Consider the following 17,420-nt stretch of genomic DNA (forward strand, 5'->3'; position numbering starts at 1 on the left):
CATGAATATAAAATATTATTACTATATTTTTTCATTAAATCATCTTAAGTAAAAAAATCATTTTTTTTGTGAAGAATTTTAATTATTCTTTAAATTATCCTTCCTAAAAGTATTTATTGGCAACTTCAACATAATTAAAAAAAAATTCTAAGTGTGATTTTTATTCTTGGAAGAATATTGTTTAGAATATTCTAAAACATCGATTTCTTATTGCTTTACCTACTTTAAAAATATTTTTTTTCCTGTTTTTTCCTCAATGTCAGACAGTTTGGTTTAATGTACACATTATTTTGCACTTAAAAAGATTATTTCATATGCATTTGATAAATTAGTTTAATGCCGGTTTTGTCATGATTCTCGTCTCATCCTCGAATCTGTATGCTTCAATGCACACAGATAAACATACTGACAAATAGAAGAAAAACACTGGAAGAATCACAAGTTAATTCTCTGCTTGTAATAATGTAAGATGAAGGAAAGAAAAAAATGCTAATGCTATATAGGTCAAAGAGAGAGAGGGGAGGAAATCTGCTTATTTTTTCAATATGTCATTGTTTCTTAAACAAGAACAATGAAACACTGACCATAAATGGCTTAATTAATCTCCAGGCACAGCCTCTAGTATTGCCCCAGATTTGGGCTGACATTTTTTTTTTAATTTTTATTTATTTATGATAGTCACACACACAGAGAGAGAGAGAGAGGCAGAGACACAGGCAGAGGGAGAAGCAGGCTCCATGCACCGGGAGCCCGACTTGGGATTCGATCCCTGGTCTCCAGGATCGCTAAACCGCTGCGCCACCCAGGGTTCCCTGCCCCAGTTTTGGGCTGACATTTGATGACAATGTAAGACATTTGTCTCTTGGGAATCTACTGTTTAGTTGGCCTTACATTTGTTGTTATAGTTAAAACCACAGGAATGAAGGTTTTCAGAGAATCACAAATTGGACTAAGAATGGAACAGTATGTTCTAGATCACAGGCCACTTCTATGTATCTGTATTCCTAACATAATGCTAATAATGCTCATTTAATTTTTTTATATGTAAGAAAGAAGCTTTTAATTTTAGATAGAGACGATCATATCAACCAATGGTAAATATCAACAGAAAAACACCAATTGTTTTTAAAGTACAATTTATATAATGGATAGATGATTCTAACTTCACATCAATGGATTTTTTTTTTTTCAAAAATGAACTAATGCCTATTTTAGATTTCTATTTTGGCTCTCTGTTAAAACTTTAGATACAATATCTAAATGCTTACTTTTGCTGAATGTATGATTCAGTAACCTGTTGTTGGCAGAGAAGAAGGAAAAGAAACTTTAGGTTTGCCAATTAAAGAAAAGGAAAGAAGTCTAAACTAAAATAAGATTTCTGTAAATATTAAATTTGGCATGCTTTGTGTTTCTACAACATGGAATGACCTTAAAGTTAAATCTCTTAAAATGTTGACTGAGAACAATGGTCTTTATATTTCTTCGTAATAGAAGCATGAAAAATTTGCCATATTGTCTCTCTGTCTGTGTAAGTCACAGTGCCAAAAAAACAAATCTTCCACTGATATTAAGATGGGATGAAGACATTCAAAATAATTTGTAGGTTAGGATGTTTCTTAAGTGCTTAATACTTTTCCATCCTAACTATAAGTGATGTCATGGAGCACAAGCTACACCAGCTACATTGTGGACAAAAGTTATTAAAAGATGTTTTTATTCACATAATCAGCAACTTTCAGTACCTAGAAAATGATAGATATGTGGCAAATACTCAAAAATGTTGCTGGTGGATGAATATGAAGCTATAAAAAACTGCATAATAAAAAGCCTATTTTAAGAAGTATCTTTTTACCAGAGGTATTGGTACAACTTTAGATGTTGAAAGATAATAACAAAATTATAAGTGCAGACTTGCCAGGGAGTCAGAATAAATGTTTGCCTTTTCTCTTTACCCAATCTTCCTTTCAAATGTACATACAGAGCATATATATATATACCTATATATATATATATAATATATATATACACACATATATATATACCTACATATATATATACACCTACACCTATGTGTGTGTAATATATATATAGTAATATATATATATATTTACACCTATGTAATATACATATACACACATATATATTACACACACACACATACATAGGTGTATTCCCTAGAGAGCAAGTGGATAGGAATGGTGGGGTTAGGGTTAGGCGGGCCTAATGGTGCCCATGTCATTCTAGGAGGAAGAATTCCACCAAAAAAAAAAAAAAAAAAAAAATGCTGGGCCAGAAAGAATGATGCATTCCCCAGAGAAAGATGGAGAGCTATACTTGGAATTGTGCACATGCCTCTTAGAGAATTGGATCAAGACCCAACTAACAGAGATACATGCTAAAGGCAAGTCCACATACTCTGTTTATTGAAAACTATTGGGGGAATCAAATCTTCCTCTTTCTAATTGAGACAGAAGAAAAAACAGTGTCCAACAAGGAAAAGAAAACAACCTGCAAAGGCTCAGAGGAAGAATACATGTATTAAAGTGATTTCTCATTGGAAAAAGTGACAATTTTAAGGTTAACAGTGGACATTAGACATGTGGGTTGTGGGCTTTCCATTCAATGTAGTGAGACTACCTAGATAAACATCACTTAATGAGGTGAGTGGCAGCTTCTCTGTTAATAAATGGATGACTCAAGAGAACTACAAAACCCCTCCTAATTCTGGCCAGATCTTCATCTGTGATCTTGGATTCTCTCATTTAATATAAAAGTAGCACAAATACAAACTTTTTCTTAAAGAGACAATTTTAGGATTTTCTTATAAGCAACAGAATCAAAGAAGAAAGAAAGAAGAAAGAAAGAAAAAGAAAGAAAGAAAGAAAGAGAAAGAAAGAAGAAAGAAAGAAAGAAAGAAAGAAAGAAAGAAGAAAGAAAGAAAGAAAGAAAGAAAGAAAGAAAGAAAGAAAGAAAGAAAGAAAGAAGGAGGGAGGGAGGGAGGGAGGGAGGAAGGAAGGAAGAGGCTCTCTTTATGATTTCATTGTGTTATGGACTGAATTGTGTCCTCCCCAAAATTTATATGCTGAAATTCTAAATTCCAGTACCTCAGAATGTGACTATATTGGAGAAAGGGCCTTTCAGGAATGATTAAGTTAAAAGAAATCCTTTAGAGTCAGCTTTAACCCAACCTGATAGTCTCCTTTACAGAAGAGGAAATCTCGACTCACAGAGACACTCTAGGGGTGTATATGCACAGAGGAAAGACCATGTGAGAACACAGTGAGAAAGTGCTATATACAAACCAAGACCACAGAAAAGACCAAACCTGCTAACACCTTGATTTTGTACTTCCAGCCTCCAGAACCATGAGAAAATAAATTTCTGTCGTTTATGCCAACCAGTATGTGATATTTTGTTATGGCAGTTCTAGCAAACAAATGTACTTAGTATCCAAACTGCATACAAAATCTAACCATTAGAAAACCATTCTAACTCTTAAGTGCCCTTGCTAGGGGCAAGTGTCTTAAAGTTGAGGGTTGTGTTTTTTTTTTTTTTTCTTTTGTATATGGATGAACGAGATCTTACCTATTAAATATGTTATTGGATCATGGTTCCTGAAGGTGATTAAAGTTTGTGTTTGTGTGTGTGTTTTATGACTTAAATATCTTTTGTGTGTGTTTTTTAGCATTTGGTTCTTTAAAGATTTGGAGAGGATATGTAAGTTGTGAGGCACTCCGTTTTTCTGATTTGTATGCTAATTATCAGGGCCTAAGTTAAATAAAGAAAAATATGTGTGCATGTAAAAAAAAAAAACAGTTACCAGAAAATGTAAGATAAATGACACCTTGGGGACAAGAAATTTTCCATACCTCCAACAGATGGCATTTGGCATGTTACAGTGCATAAGGCAACAGCTGGTACTGTCCATTCCTTCTGTGCTAATAGGTGCCTATAGGCCCATGCTGACTAATGTTTGAGGCTAGGGCAAGCCCTTATTTAGCATAATAGCAAAATTGAATGTATAAAGTGTACAGTGGATTTCCAAATTGATAATCATCTATTCCAGAATTACTCAATCTTTGAATTATTAGGAAATGATAACACCCACATTCAAATCATGTCTTCCTTCTGACTTCCCTTTTCTCTAGACAACGCAAGTTGTCCTATTATTTCATAGCAACCCTTTCCCCACTATTTAGCCATGCCTATCATATTATTCTGCTCTGGCTGCTATAACAAAATGCCATGTACTGGGTGGTGTAAACTACAGATAATTATTTTTCAGAGTTCTGGAACCTGAGATGTCCAACAGCTAAAATCACCAAGGAATGAAGGGGAATTTCCTACTGCATCGACACAGCTGCAATAAGGAGGGTAAGGATAATAGAGTATGAAGCATGAGCTTCGAAATTGCTAGGGATTTCCTAGAAGAGGGCATGTGTGAGAGAGACAACCTCCATTTGTAAAGCCTACAGAGGAATGCATATCACTAGGAGTAAGGGCAGATTTCATTTCAAAAAAGAAAATGAAGGGAACTTTCAAAATATTGGTAGAAGTTATAGAGAAATTAGCTGATGACTAATTATGAGTTCCAGAAGTTTCTCTCCAGAATGGATTTGGGAAGGATGGAAGGGTTCAGAATAAGGGATATACAGAGCTAAAAGGACATGGATTTCTAAGCATGAGAGAGGCCAGGAACCTCAGCCTTTTCTCTTAGGTTTGTCAAGGTAACAAAAGTAGGGGTTCTTGGGTGGCTCAGTTGGTTAAGTGTCTGCCTTCAGCTTAGGTCATGATCTCAAGGTCCTGGGATCGAGCCCCACGACGGGTTCCCTGCTCAGTGGGGAGTCTGTTTCTCTCTCCCCCTGCCCTTTCATCTGGCTTGTGTCCTCTCTCTCATTTGCTCTCTCTCAAATAAATAAATAAAATCTTTTTTTTAAAAAAAGGTAACAAAGATAACAAGAGTACATGGTATGATGTGGTAATTCAGACAGAGAGGAATGGAGTGCAGAAGAGTGGGTAAGGATCTTGCTCTAAGGTTGTGGAGCTATCAAAGAAGATGATAGGTCAGAAATGGGGCAAAGTTACCAGGAACATGTAGAATTTAAAGGAAATGTATTCCATCTGGAAATTATTGGAACTAATTTACAAACACGATCAATAAAGGGGCAGCTCTACTGTAACCTTTTGAGAATGGGTATATAATACCAACACTAAATACCATTATAATACATGTGATTATAAATGTATGTGTAATAAAACAGTAATTCCTAAATTATTGTTTAATGAAAATATTTAACTATAATTTCCTTTGTGAATATAATGTTTCATTGTAAAAACTTAACCTAATTGAAAAGTATATAGAGAAATATGATAAAGTTAAATATGTTACCATCTGAAATTAATAACCATTAACATAAACATAAATAGCACTTGCTTCAGATCATATTTCAATATAATTTGTTAAGTAAGAAAAACACAATACTCCTTTGAACATTTTGCCTGGCCCATTCTTCTTCCTCCTTTCTAGAAGCAACTACTACCATAAAATTTATTTATTCTTGATATTTATCCTCATGTACATTTTAATGTAGGTATACATCCATGAAAGCATGTAATATTATTTTGTGAGTTTAAATATATTACATACATTTTATGATATTATTATCGAAATCATGTTATCTTTACCTGCCAATATAGAATTACCTTCTTTTCACTTAACATTATACTTGAGAGATCTATTCTATCACATAAATACACCATGATGTAATTAGCATTTATCTGTTAATAACATTTTGGTTGCTTTTGGTTTTTAATATTCCAACAATGTCACAATGAAGAACTGTCAATACATCTCCTTGAACACATTTTTAAAATTTATCAAGGGTATTTACTTAGAAGAGGAATTGCTGAGTTGTAAGGGATGGGTTTTTCAAACTTATTAGCTATTACAAACTTAGTCCTCAAGGAAGTTGTACCAATTTCTTCTCCAACCAGCAAAATTTTTAAGAATATCTATTTACCTATAAACTTGTCTACACTTGGGATTGTCAGACCAATAAATTTGTCAATTTGATAGGTGAGATAATATATCTCACTCCTTTAATTTGCTTTTCCTCGATTGTCAGTGAAGTTGGACTTACTATTATTTGTATGTTGACCATTCTTGTATCATCTTTTGTAAATTTCTAGTTCATATCTTTGTCCCATGGATATATCATATGTTCTGAGTTTTATGTTTTGTCTGCCATACATGTTTCAAATAGTTTTGGTGCTTGCCTTTAGCTTTGTATTGGTATCATCTGGAAGATTTTCAGTATGATATAATTGAATTGATCAAATTTTTCTGCTTAAAATCTTTACTTTTGTGTCTGGTTTAAGGTCATTAGTAAATTATTTTACTCTTTGGCAGAATCCAAAGCTCACACTATTATTTCATGCAAAGAGTTAGCTCAGCAATGAAGTAGAACGATCAAAATTGTATGACCAGACTCAGAATGGTCATTTTCCAGATAGACTACTATCAATCATATGAGAAATATGTTACTGATTATAAGATACTACTAAGTAGGTAGGACTGTAAATGTTGAAAAGAGTATTTCCCATCCACTTTGCCTTGTACATGTTTTATGTATAGGATAAGTTTGATTGATGAGCTTTGTAAAGTTGTTACAGGAAATGTTTGGAGCAGACACAGATAACAAAATCAATACTGTCTAGATGGACTGGGTTCATGTGAGCAGATTTATTATCTTGACCTTTCACTCCAAATGCCCTGTCTTATTTTGTTATTATAAAAGTTAAACATACTTATTTATAAAGTGACAGGGAATAGATAACTCTGATGTGACAACTTTATTAAAATCTCAGGGTTTGGGTATAATTTGTGAGCCCAGCACTAATTTTGGTTTCTTTTAAAAATGATTCTGTTCCCAGATAAAGGTCATTTCATTGTTTCCTCCACCTCACTTCCTGGAGGACTGAGTACAATCAAATTCTACTATATATATCTATTTAGAGCCTATAGGTTTCTAATGGATAGGTGAGGATATGGACATATTAAATAAACTAAATCCTTTCTCTCTTCAGAATATGCACTAAAAATAGAACACTCTAGTAACCAAACAAAAAGAGACAGCATAGTGTTGTGCACATAGCAGATGGACAATAAATCTATGCAGAATTAATAGATTAAAAATTATAATATGTTACGATATTCAAAGGATCATGAAGACCTCTTTGTCTCCATCATCTATGAAAGATTTAGTTCGAGCTTACACAATTCTTTATTTGGATATTATAAATTCTGCCCATATGCTATTGGAGCTAAATTATTTCAATTTTTTTCTACATACTTCATGCAAACAATGGCCTGACAAGTCCCAAAGCTCTAGCATTGTATTTACCATGTAGCTGTATGTTTTATAAAGGAACATAAGTATATTTATACAAGATACACTAGAAGGCTGATGTCTTTATGCTCAGGAAAAGACCCAGTGGAATTTACTACTTGGTTTTTCACATTTTGTAGGGAAAGGAATTTCACATAACAGCTGATGAAATCCAATAAGCTAGATACATTAGGGATTTTTTTCATAGTCCCTTAAAAATTCATTTAGTGTAAATAAGCATGTTTTTCTCTACTTCTGTCTACATAGTGTTTTAAAATTTTTAAATAATAAAAACTGAACCTTATGAACAGTGTTCGGTAGTGGCTAAAAAGATCCCTTAAGACTAGATATTACTTTGATATTATGCTTATATCAGTGCAGTTGCTCTTGAAAATTATTAAGTAACCAAACTTGGTTCCTTTTTTTGTATCAGTATTTATAAGCAGGTTGAATGACCATTTGGAATACAAAAATTGGTTCAAACTATTTGCTACAAACTATCTCTGTGGCCTCATAACTGAATGTTTGGTGTTTCCCAACCCTGCTTAACTCAATGCCACCGAGAGTCTCTGACAATACATCTTACCCAAATTACTGCTGATGTATTTCTGTGAGTGCTCTCTTGTAGTGGACAAGTGAAATTCCATCTTTTTTGAATTATAGCTATATTTATTTGACTTGATCGTTTTATTGTCTGTCCTCTAGCTTTATCTCATTTTCCATCTTTAGTTTCCATGATCTTCAGAATACTATATAGTCTTTCCATTAAAACGAGTTGATATCATTCTTATTTGAAATAGTTGACAATTATTGGAAGAATTATAGTATCATGGGGTGTTGTAAATGGGGTTAATAGTTAGCAGTGATTCCTAGCCACTGGTGGCCTTGTGGAATGGAAAGATAGTATTTTCAGTTAAGTCCATCATTTTTGGGTGTATCCAGTTCAACTCAACAAGCCCCTTGAACAAATTTGTTACCTTATCCCAAGGGAATATATGATTGAAAGTTTTAAAAAATTCACTGGACATTAGAAGATTATAAAGGATCATCTTCACTTCTAGACTTTGACAATCTTAATAAAGCCTAAAGAAACACATTGAAGAAGCACAATGTGTTAGCGCTAGCTCATCTCCCCTATAATTTTTATTGATAAAGAAATTAGGGACAGTCCTAAATCATTGCAGTTATCATTAATCTTTTTCAGAGAAGCATCCTGGTCAGTTATCAAGCTCTCAAGAATTGAAAAAAAAAAAAAAAACACACACACACACACAAACAAACTTCCAGCTACCTTTTCTTTTGCTATCCTGTACTGTTTCTAGGAATTTTTTTTTTTAATCCAAAAATTGGTGAAGTGGAACAGACACACAGTAATGCCATGTCAACATTTATTTATGGCCTGCCAGTTAAGATGGACAGCATAAAAAAGTGTAGGATTTTAAAAACAGTGCTTGCAAAGAATTCCGTGGTGAGGTGGTACATCTCACTTGTCAAACTGGGAATGGAGACAGTACAATCTATATCTGTGATTATTTGCTTGGGTACACCATCCATTTCCCCAGATCCTACATTAATCATTTTATTTCTACTTGCTTGACATAACATTCCAACTTCAGAATAGAAAATGCTCTATTTTTATTTATCTCTTGCATTTCATGATTTCCACAGACCTTATTAGATTTAATAGGTGCTATTTATTTTAAATATAACAAACCATATGTTATGAATGGCATGTGTTGTAAAGGTCTGTAGGATTATTCAGTTATTTTGAATTTGGAATAATTTTGCCCATAAAGGTAATGCTGGGAATGCACACTAAATTTTTAGAGCTAATGATGAAATTGCACCTATTTCACGATGCACCAAAACTGTAATTCTGAAGGTAACATTTCTTTCTGCAAATCATCATTTATAATTTTCTTCTGTAGGTGTAGGATTTTCTTACGCAGCTATTCAACCTCAAAAATATTGAGTGAGTGCATGCTAAATGCCAGAAATTAGGGATTTAATAGTTCTAAAAACACTATTTCTGTTCCTTAAAAGCATGCAAATAGTCTAGCATGGGTGACACAAAGTACTAGGCAAAGACAGATACAGTGGTAGAGCTGCTCAGCCCACTTCACTGCAGCATGATGCACACCCTGGTCAAGGGCAAGGCAGAGAGATCAGAGCAGGAGTTGTTACAATAATTCAGGAGAGATACGGTGTTGACAAAGGAAATGAAAATCAATGAAAATGGCTAGAGGAGATATTATGGTAGGAAAAGAGTCCAAGATAACACCCAAGATGTTGCCATGGTCAAATGCAGGACAGTAGATTGGAGAGAACTTATAGTCCAGCTACATTTTCATAATGGAAATCATCTTCTTATGAGTAAACGACAGAGCCCAAGATAATCAGTTCTTTGATTAGGGTAATCATTTAAAGTTAACTTTTCCTCAATGTTTCCAAGATTTTCCTAAAGATTGATTAATTCGTTGATGACTAGTCCCTTTAATTTATATAGCCAAGTATTAAATGATGAGATTTCTTTTTTTTTTTTTGAGATTTATTCTTGATAGAACTCAGAATTACCATGTTGTGATCACTGCATTCATTTTAATGTATTATCTTTTCTCTAATGTAAGAAAAACCAAGCATTTATCACGCTCTTTACCTACCCCAGGTGTTTAAACTTGTTTATATTTATTAACTGCTCAAGCAATGGGTGGCTCAGCTCAGCCAATGAAGCAATAAAGAACTTTTTCTTCCTAGAATACCAAATATATTGGTAATTTGTGCAACGAAAGAACTTTAAACTTAAGAAAGATTTCACTGTCAAGGGTTTTTATGCATGGCTTATCATTATTACAAGTAATTAAACTCGGCCTGTGACGTTTAATACTAACTTAGAATAGCCTATTTACTTAATAAGTTTTCAGGTAAGTTGTTCACAACTCCCTTTGGGTGCAAATGTCTTCATTTCAGAATTTTTGGCAGGCTAGAGTATCTTGGGAAATAACTATCTATCCTTTATTTTTTCTGCTCATATTTACATGGGTCTGACTGCAAACTTTCATAGAAAATTGGGCTCTCCTCTTTTTTTTTTTAACCTTACATCCATACAAGATGGAGTGTGTGGGTTTTGGTGGACATTTTCCAACATTCTCTCCTGTAAAGTTGACTTACAGTGCAAATTCCATAGCTTTATTTTGTTTAATATTCCAGATGCTTCAATCTGTTTTTCATTTTGGGTGCTATTCTTCTGGCAGTATATTTCTATCTTTGTCCTTCATAATCTGAATGACATTCACTCCCTTGCAGATTTGACACATGACTTGTTCAAACATTGAATTCTAGCACATTTCTCCTCTCTGTCACTCTAATCCTTTTGGCCCCTTGGAATATATTTCCTTTGTTCATTTTCACATCTTTCCTTTGGCTAAGTACTTTGTCAGCAGAAAATGATTCACTAAATTTGTTTATCCACTGCAGTGTAATTTCACATAGTATTGTGTGTTTCTAATACTTATCCTTTTATTAATGTAGTCCCCTTGTTATCTTGTTTATCATTCATATTTCCTTGACAGTTCTTTAAAAGAAGACTACTTTCCCTACATTTATTATCACCTTTTTCAACCCTTGTCCATTTAAACTAGTGCATAAGACTCTGAAAGAGAAACTTACCTTTTGTTAATAATAATAAAAACCTAATGAACTGATTTTCTTGAATTCTTCCAAGAAAAAAAATAATAGCAGTTTAGAAGAAGTAACTGTTCATTCTCTCTCCCTTTTAAAGAAAAATTTCAATTTGAATAATGAAACTTTTTATGTAGGGAGTACATTAAAAGCACTTTGACTCATTGCTTTTCCATAGCAATGACAACAACAACAATATATATATATATATATATATATATATATATATATATATTTTTTTTTTTAACAACAATATATTTTTAACTGTCTAAGATTGCTGAGTTTAGAAGGAGGGATGATTTAAATATGGTTAGGAATTGATGACAGTTGGGAAATGAGCCATCAATGTTAGCAGAAGCTTTCCCCTGATCTCCAGTGTTTGTTATTGCCCACATTTAAATAAGCAAGCCTGTCTATTTTGATCTCGTATAATACAGGGGAAAAAAAACAAGCCTAATTAAGGATTTAATTTATGTGTGGTTACGTCTGTCAGTCCATGTTTACTATATCTCAGATCACAGATATTGTCTTGCTATTATTAAAGAATCTTGATTAGTGGGTTCATCATGGTCATTAGGTCGCAATTCTTTATGATCTACATTACTTACATACATGGTCTCTATAACCACTATCTAAAACCAGTGAAAGCCCATTTTATACTAAGCGTTGCTTCATCCTCAGAAAGCAATATAATATAACAATATATTATAGAGATCAACTAGTTATACCTTCATCTTCAGAAAGCATGTAAGAAAAAAATAAGAAAAAAAAGAAAGCATGTAAGAATATATTATAGAGATCAATTAGTAATACCTTTCTCTGTGTCCAGAATGATATTGAAACTATAACATGAAGATAGTACTTAACTTAGAATGAGAGTCTCTGCTTCACCCTGCACTAACTATTCACTTTGAGACAGTATAACTAACTTTCTGGAAGCACAGTTTTTCATAAAGAATAATTGCTCTTCCTACCACAAGGGTTTAAAAAAATATCGTGTAAGATAATGTATGTGAAAAGCCTATAAACATTATTATGTTTATCCTAACACCCCTTTTCCAAGTAACCCCTCACCCAAGTATGATAGGCATTGTTTTTCCTAAACAATTCATTACTTAGTCCAATTCAAGCACTGGTTTTAACTTCCTTCTTTCTTTGAAAGTGGGGAATCATTGTTCACCTATATTCGTAAGAAAGATTAGTCAGAAAATTGCCCTGACAATTCCTATATGCTTATAAACTCTATGTGCTTACTCAGTACTCATATTTTCTGTTTTGAAATAGGCAATCTCCATTCCAATCACCCCATTTCCACCCTGCCTCCCATGTAGACTAAATACTTCAGGCAACTAGTGGAATTCTGGAATTAAGTTTAGAGACGGGTATTCCTTTTTAATTATGTAAACATGATGTCCTCAATAATGTTTTAAAGAGCAACTATTTCTGATGTGTTCAACCTTATGATCAATCAAAGTCTCTGTTAATTGGAGAAAGTGGTCTGTCCCAAGAGTAGTGTGTCTGGCTTTGCCCAGATAACATTATCCTCCAGGGAACTCTTGGTGAGGAGCTCTAAACTGTGGTTTAGTTTTTAACTTCTAACTTCAATTTGTGTCTTTCTTTTTTATTTTTTACTATTGTCCATCTTTGTTGATTTAAAAAAAAAACTCATTGGCATATCTGCAAGTAGGGAAGAATTTATGAAATTTAACTAAGATTATATGGTACACAGCATCAGTGGTTATACTAAACTAACAATTGCTTTAGAATGAGTACCAACCAATCAGTATGACACTAGCAGCAAGTTCATGTTCATGGGAGTAATACAACTCAATGCCAGATGCTTACTAGTAACTTTAATAAAAATTTGTCAGTGGAAGAGGTTGTAAGAAATACATACTATTATATATATATATATATATATATATATATATATTTAAACAGTTAAGTTCAGATTTTTATTTTTTTAAAATTTTTATTTATTTATGATAGTCATACATGGCGGGGGGAGAGAGAGAGAGAGGCAGAGACATAGGAGAGGGAGAAGCAGGCTCCATGCACCGGGAGCCCGATGTGGGATTCGATCCCGGGTCTCCAGGATCACGCCCTGGGCCAAAGGCAGGCGCCAAACCGCTACGCCACCCAGGGATCCCAATACATACTATTATAAAAACAATTGTAGTATTCTCATATTCATTATAAGCAGAAGCCACGTAAAAAACTGTTCTTGGCCTTACCTCAAATTATGTGAACAGGAACTCTCAGGAATGTATATTTTAGACTAAATTTTTACATGTTTTCAAACAAGATTTTGCAATATGCAAAACAGATAAAAGTGCAGCTGCTCTAGTTGAAGCAACAGTAAGAACCTCTGATACCTTCTATATCAGTTACTGATATCCGACCAGGGCATGCCAAGGTTGTATAACAGTTCGAAAGTCTCAAAGAGCAGGGAACACTTTCAAATCCAGAGAGCCCAAGTCTGCATTAATTTCTTTCAGTAGAAAAAAAGAAACAATGACCTCATTAAATAAAGTGGTTGTGTTTTTGTTTTTGTTTTTTTAAAATCTACTTTGAGCAGAAGTTTTAGTACATAAATGAGTTGAATGAAGTGGCCTTTCTGGTACAATTCTTCAAAATCCAAGAACCATGAAATTTTAATATGCTACAATTTGCTAAATATCTATCGGACACTTACCCAAATAAAGCATTCTGGTTGGGTCTCCAGAAGATTCCAAAATAAGGAAACCTAAGCCCTGCACTCAAGGAACTTAATTATTCTAGTAGATTAAAGGAAACCAATAACAGTAATCCAGGGATAACATCTTTCTTGATTTCCCAATTAGAATTTCCCAATTACCGTTGTCCTCTGTCAATATCAATTTGCATTTTGCTTTTCCTTGAGATAGTTAGGCCAGGGAAAATATTACAAAATCTTCCATCATTCTAGGGAAAAAGAGTAGTCTTTCTGAAGGTGTCTATTCATTCATGAGCCTCCATTATGGTTGGTACTGTCTACATCTGTGCTTTTTGAAGACATGGAGGAAGCCCACCCCTATGCACAAGAGAGAGAAGATCCAGGTACATCATCCACAGATGTTAGCTCTTAAGAACCTTCCTGGAAAAAAAAAAAAAAAGAATCTTCCTGAATTTATTATGCTTTCTGTTAAATTTATACTTATACTAAAAAATAAAATTTCTATCAGCTTTTATCAGAAAGATAGAATAGTTCTTAAAGGGCAGCTATCTTATGATTTTTTTCCTCCAAATTCCAGCTTACAGATGCCTTCCTTTAGAGAGATTATCAGCATCAGTCTATGAAATACATTTTTTCTCTCATTTTGTGTCAGTCTATATTGATCTAGTGGCACACAGGCATTCAACTGGTCATGTTTTCCACACAGTTTAACCATAGGCTTTTATTGTTTGTTTTCTTAGCATATTAATATGGGTTTGCTGTCAGATCATTTAAGAAAGAGATTTTTTGCATATGTCCATAGGTAATGGGGTGAGGTGGGCCTATGTTTGGCAAATACAGACACAGGACAGGATGATAAATCTCTCCCCAGCTATCCCATCTTTTATAGCAAGGTGTTACGGTTCAGTCTACCCTCTAATTCCCTTGTGCTATGCACAATTTGCATGTATTAAATGATCCTTATCATTTCCTATAATTAGGATGTTGTCATACAGTTGAGGAGATTTTTGAAGTAACATATGGCTAATTAATGTCTTTTTGGTAAGTTCCACCTAGATAATAAAGAATTGAAAGATGTGAGTTGCATGCCATAGGTTGAATTCACCCCATTTTCACTCTGCTTTTACTCTTGCATGTTTTTTTTTCTTTCAGCATATATGTCCATATTACATACAAAGATGAACTGAATTGGGCAGTGTCCATTATATTTAGAAAAACACAGAAATTCCAGGAGGATTGTAATCCTACAACATTATTCAAAGGAATAGAATAAACTCCCTATCAAACAAACAAGAGCTATGAAATATTAAGGATCAATACACATTCTTGACCTATTAAAATTATCACAAATCGCAGAAAGGCAATTTTATAAATTTTAAATGAAAAATAATTGGTAATAAGTCAGTGTGAATGCGGAAGAAAATAAATTATACCTTGACTGATAGGATGAATGAGCACAAAATCTCGTTTTTCCAAACAGATACCATGTGTTCTCCTACAAGTCTTCCTGAGTACTAATAAAATAGACTGGGAATGTTAGCTACACACATTGGCCAATGAGTGGAATATGATCTCTAGGTCACCACTGACAATCACCTGCAGCAGAAATCCAACCCATAGTGCCATTATGAGTGTGTTTTACAGGAGACTTTTGGGAATGCTTTTGTGTGACCCCTGCTACATGCAGACACAGCAGATTTCACCAAGGAGCAAATGCTTTATGCTGTCAGCAGGCCACCCTATACTCAACTCCTATGTATATATGTATAAAAATATATATTCAATTAGTTTATCTATATCTATATATCTAATATAATTATACAATATTGATGCCTGTATCTATAAATAGGTAAAGATGATAGATGCAAGAATTGTTTAGTTACTCGCTAAAAGCCAATTCCATCACCAAAGCTAAACTGTTTTAAAAGAATAATTTATTTTATTGCAGCACACAGATTTCATCTTAAAGATTTACAGTTTTTCTTTCTAGAAGTTTTATTTGAATAGTATAACTTCCATTTCCATGGAAAGGACAATTTATACCATTCGAGGACATTATTCACTGTGCAGAGAGCATTTTAGGCACACAATATAGTAACATGGTGGCCTTTATAAAGAACATAAAGAGCAAGGCTTTATAAACGATACCCCTCTAGTTTTCATGAATATGCTTTTCATAGCAAACGCCTAGCTGTAATGTAAAAGAAAAAAATTTTAAAGGTAGTACTTTTTTTTTTTTTTTAAGAGACATGGTGTTAAGTCTTGATTGCTTTTAATTCTATATAGAAAATCTCTAAAAAGAAGTGAAGCAGAGAACTTTGGGACCATGCTGACTTGTCCATGAAAGTCCCAGTGCTCCAGCTCTGACCTCAGCCCTGCTAGAGACTTCCTCCCTTCCTCCCTCCCAGGTTCAATGATCTCACCAGCTGTCTCAGATCTTTCTGAAACCAGCCCTCTATCCTCTGTCACTTTTCAGCAGCTGATAGGCTGCACATATCCAGCAGATGTACTACACAAAGAAATTAAAGTCAGCAGCAGTAAGGATTCCAAAATTAATTTTTTCCAACCTCTGGATGAACGACACTCCTGGATGAACGACACTCCTGGATTGTTTCTTGGGTTTAACTTTGCTCTCATTGACCTTCAATTCTCACTTTTTCACTCAGGAATTTTTTAATATTATTTTTTTCAGGTCAACTTAGAATTCTACACAAGTCTTCCAAGGTGAGATTTCAAATATTTGTAAACACACTCCAAATACTCGATTCAGTTTAATCACTTCAGTCCACTCCTTGCTTCCATTTTAAGACTGTAGCTAAGAATTCATTAAACGTACCCATGGGACATTGCTAATGCTGATGCACGTTCCTCCATATTCATCTTATCCTACTTTTTGACAAGTTTAGCAGCCAAAATGTTTTAGATACTGTAAGGGCAGAACTTGAATCCTTTTGCCCTAGGCACCTGGATTACTTACAAAGCACTCCATAACAACAAAGCCGCTCTCGACTGTACTTTCTCTTTCCAGGGTTACTCCTTTCTCCTCTCAGCATTCTCAAGTATCTGGTTCTGAGGAAACTATGACTCGGAGCTCCTGGTTCCCCCACTAGTTTGACCCTGTTTGGTATAAGCGTCCATCTGCTTATAAGCCCACGAGTGAACCCACAGCGTTCATGACCCACCAGCAGCTTCTCCCTGAAAGCCTCGAGGCTGTTGGGCATTGCTCATCAAATTGAGAATATAAATTGTGTATTTTCATTTATTTTAATTTTATTAATCCCTCTTCCTTCTTTGAGTACGGAAATATGCCTGGGTTACCTTCATCTTTCCTCATGGTCCAATTCAAGGATAATCCTTGAAAACTTTTCATGTAACAGTGACCCATTGAGTATTGTTCACTTCCTGAATCATTGACTGATTGGACTTTTAACCTCTTCCCATTAATGCACTGTGTGAATTTAAGACATTATGCTTAAGCTTCAGTCAAGACTGGAGTACCCTTATAGTTACTGTGATCTTTGACAGAATGTATTAGAGCAAGTTAAAAGCTATAGCAACAAAACCAAAATCTAGTGGCATAAAATGATCAAATGTGTTTATTGTTCAGATAATAGCTTCCTGCAGGTGTTTGGCAGGCGATTTCTGTGTGGCAATTCCAG

General features: G+C 34.1%; 2 long non-coding RNA genes across 6 annotated transcripts in view; one reads left to right on the forward strand and one right to left on the reverse strand.

The window, feature by feature from the left end:
• The window catches only part of LOC144289010 (uncharacterized), a 327,654-nt gene that overhangs the window by 53,392 nt on the left and 256,842 nt on the right, over positions 1-17,420 (reverse strand). For 2 of the 5 annotated variants that reach the window (XR_013357070.1, XR_013357069.1), the window contains exon 10: positions 13,073-14,181. The exons of 1 other annotated variant lie outside the window; for it this stretch is intronic. This is a non-coding gene — a long non-coding RNA (uncharacterized LOC144289010). Of the gene's footprint in view, positions 1-13,072; positions 14,182-17,420 lie in introns of those variants that run through there. 2 more of the 5 variants (XR_013357074.1, XR_013357071.1) reach the window with 1 other exon arrangement.
• LOC144289011 (uncharacterized) overlaps positions 4,231-17,420 on the forward strand; it is a 37,148-nt gene continuing 23,958 nt past the window's right edge. The window contains exon 1 of the long non-coding RNA XR_013357080.1: positions 4,231-4,374. This is a non-coding gene — a long non-coding RNA (uncharacterized LOC144289011). The remainder of the gene's footprint in view (positions 4,375-17,420) is intronic.

The sequence above is a fragment of the Canis aureus genome, chromosome 18 (assembly GCF_053574225.1).
Source record: "Canis aureus isolate CA01 chromosome 18, VMU_Caureus_v.1.0, whole genome shotgun sequence".
NCBI lineage: Eukaryota > Metazoa > Chordata > Mammalia > Carnivora > Canidae > Canis > Canis aureus.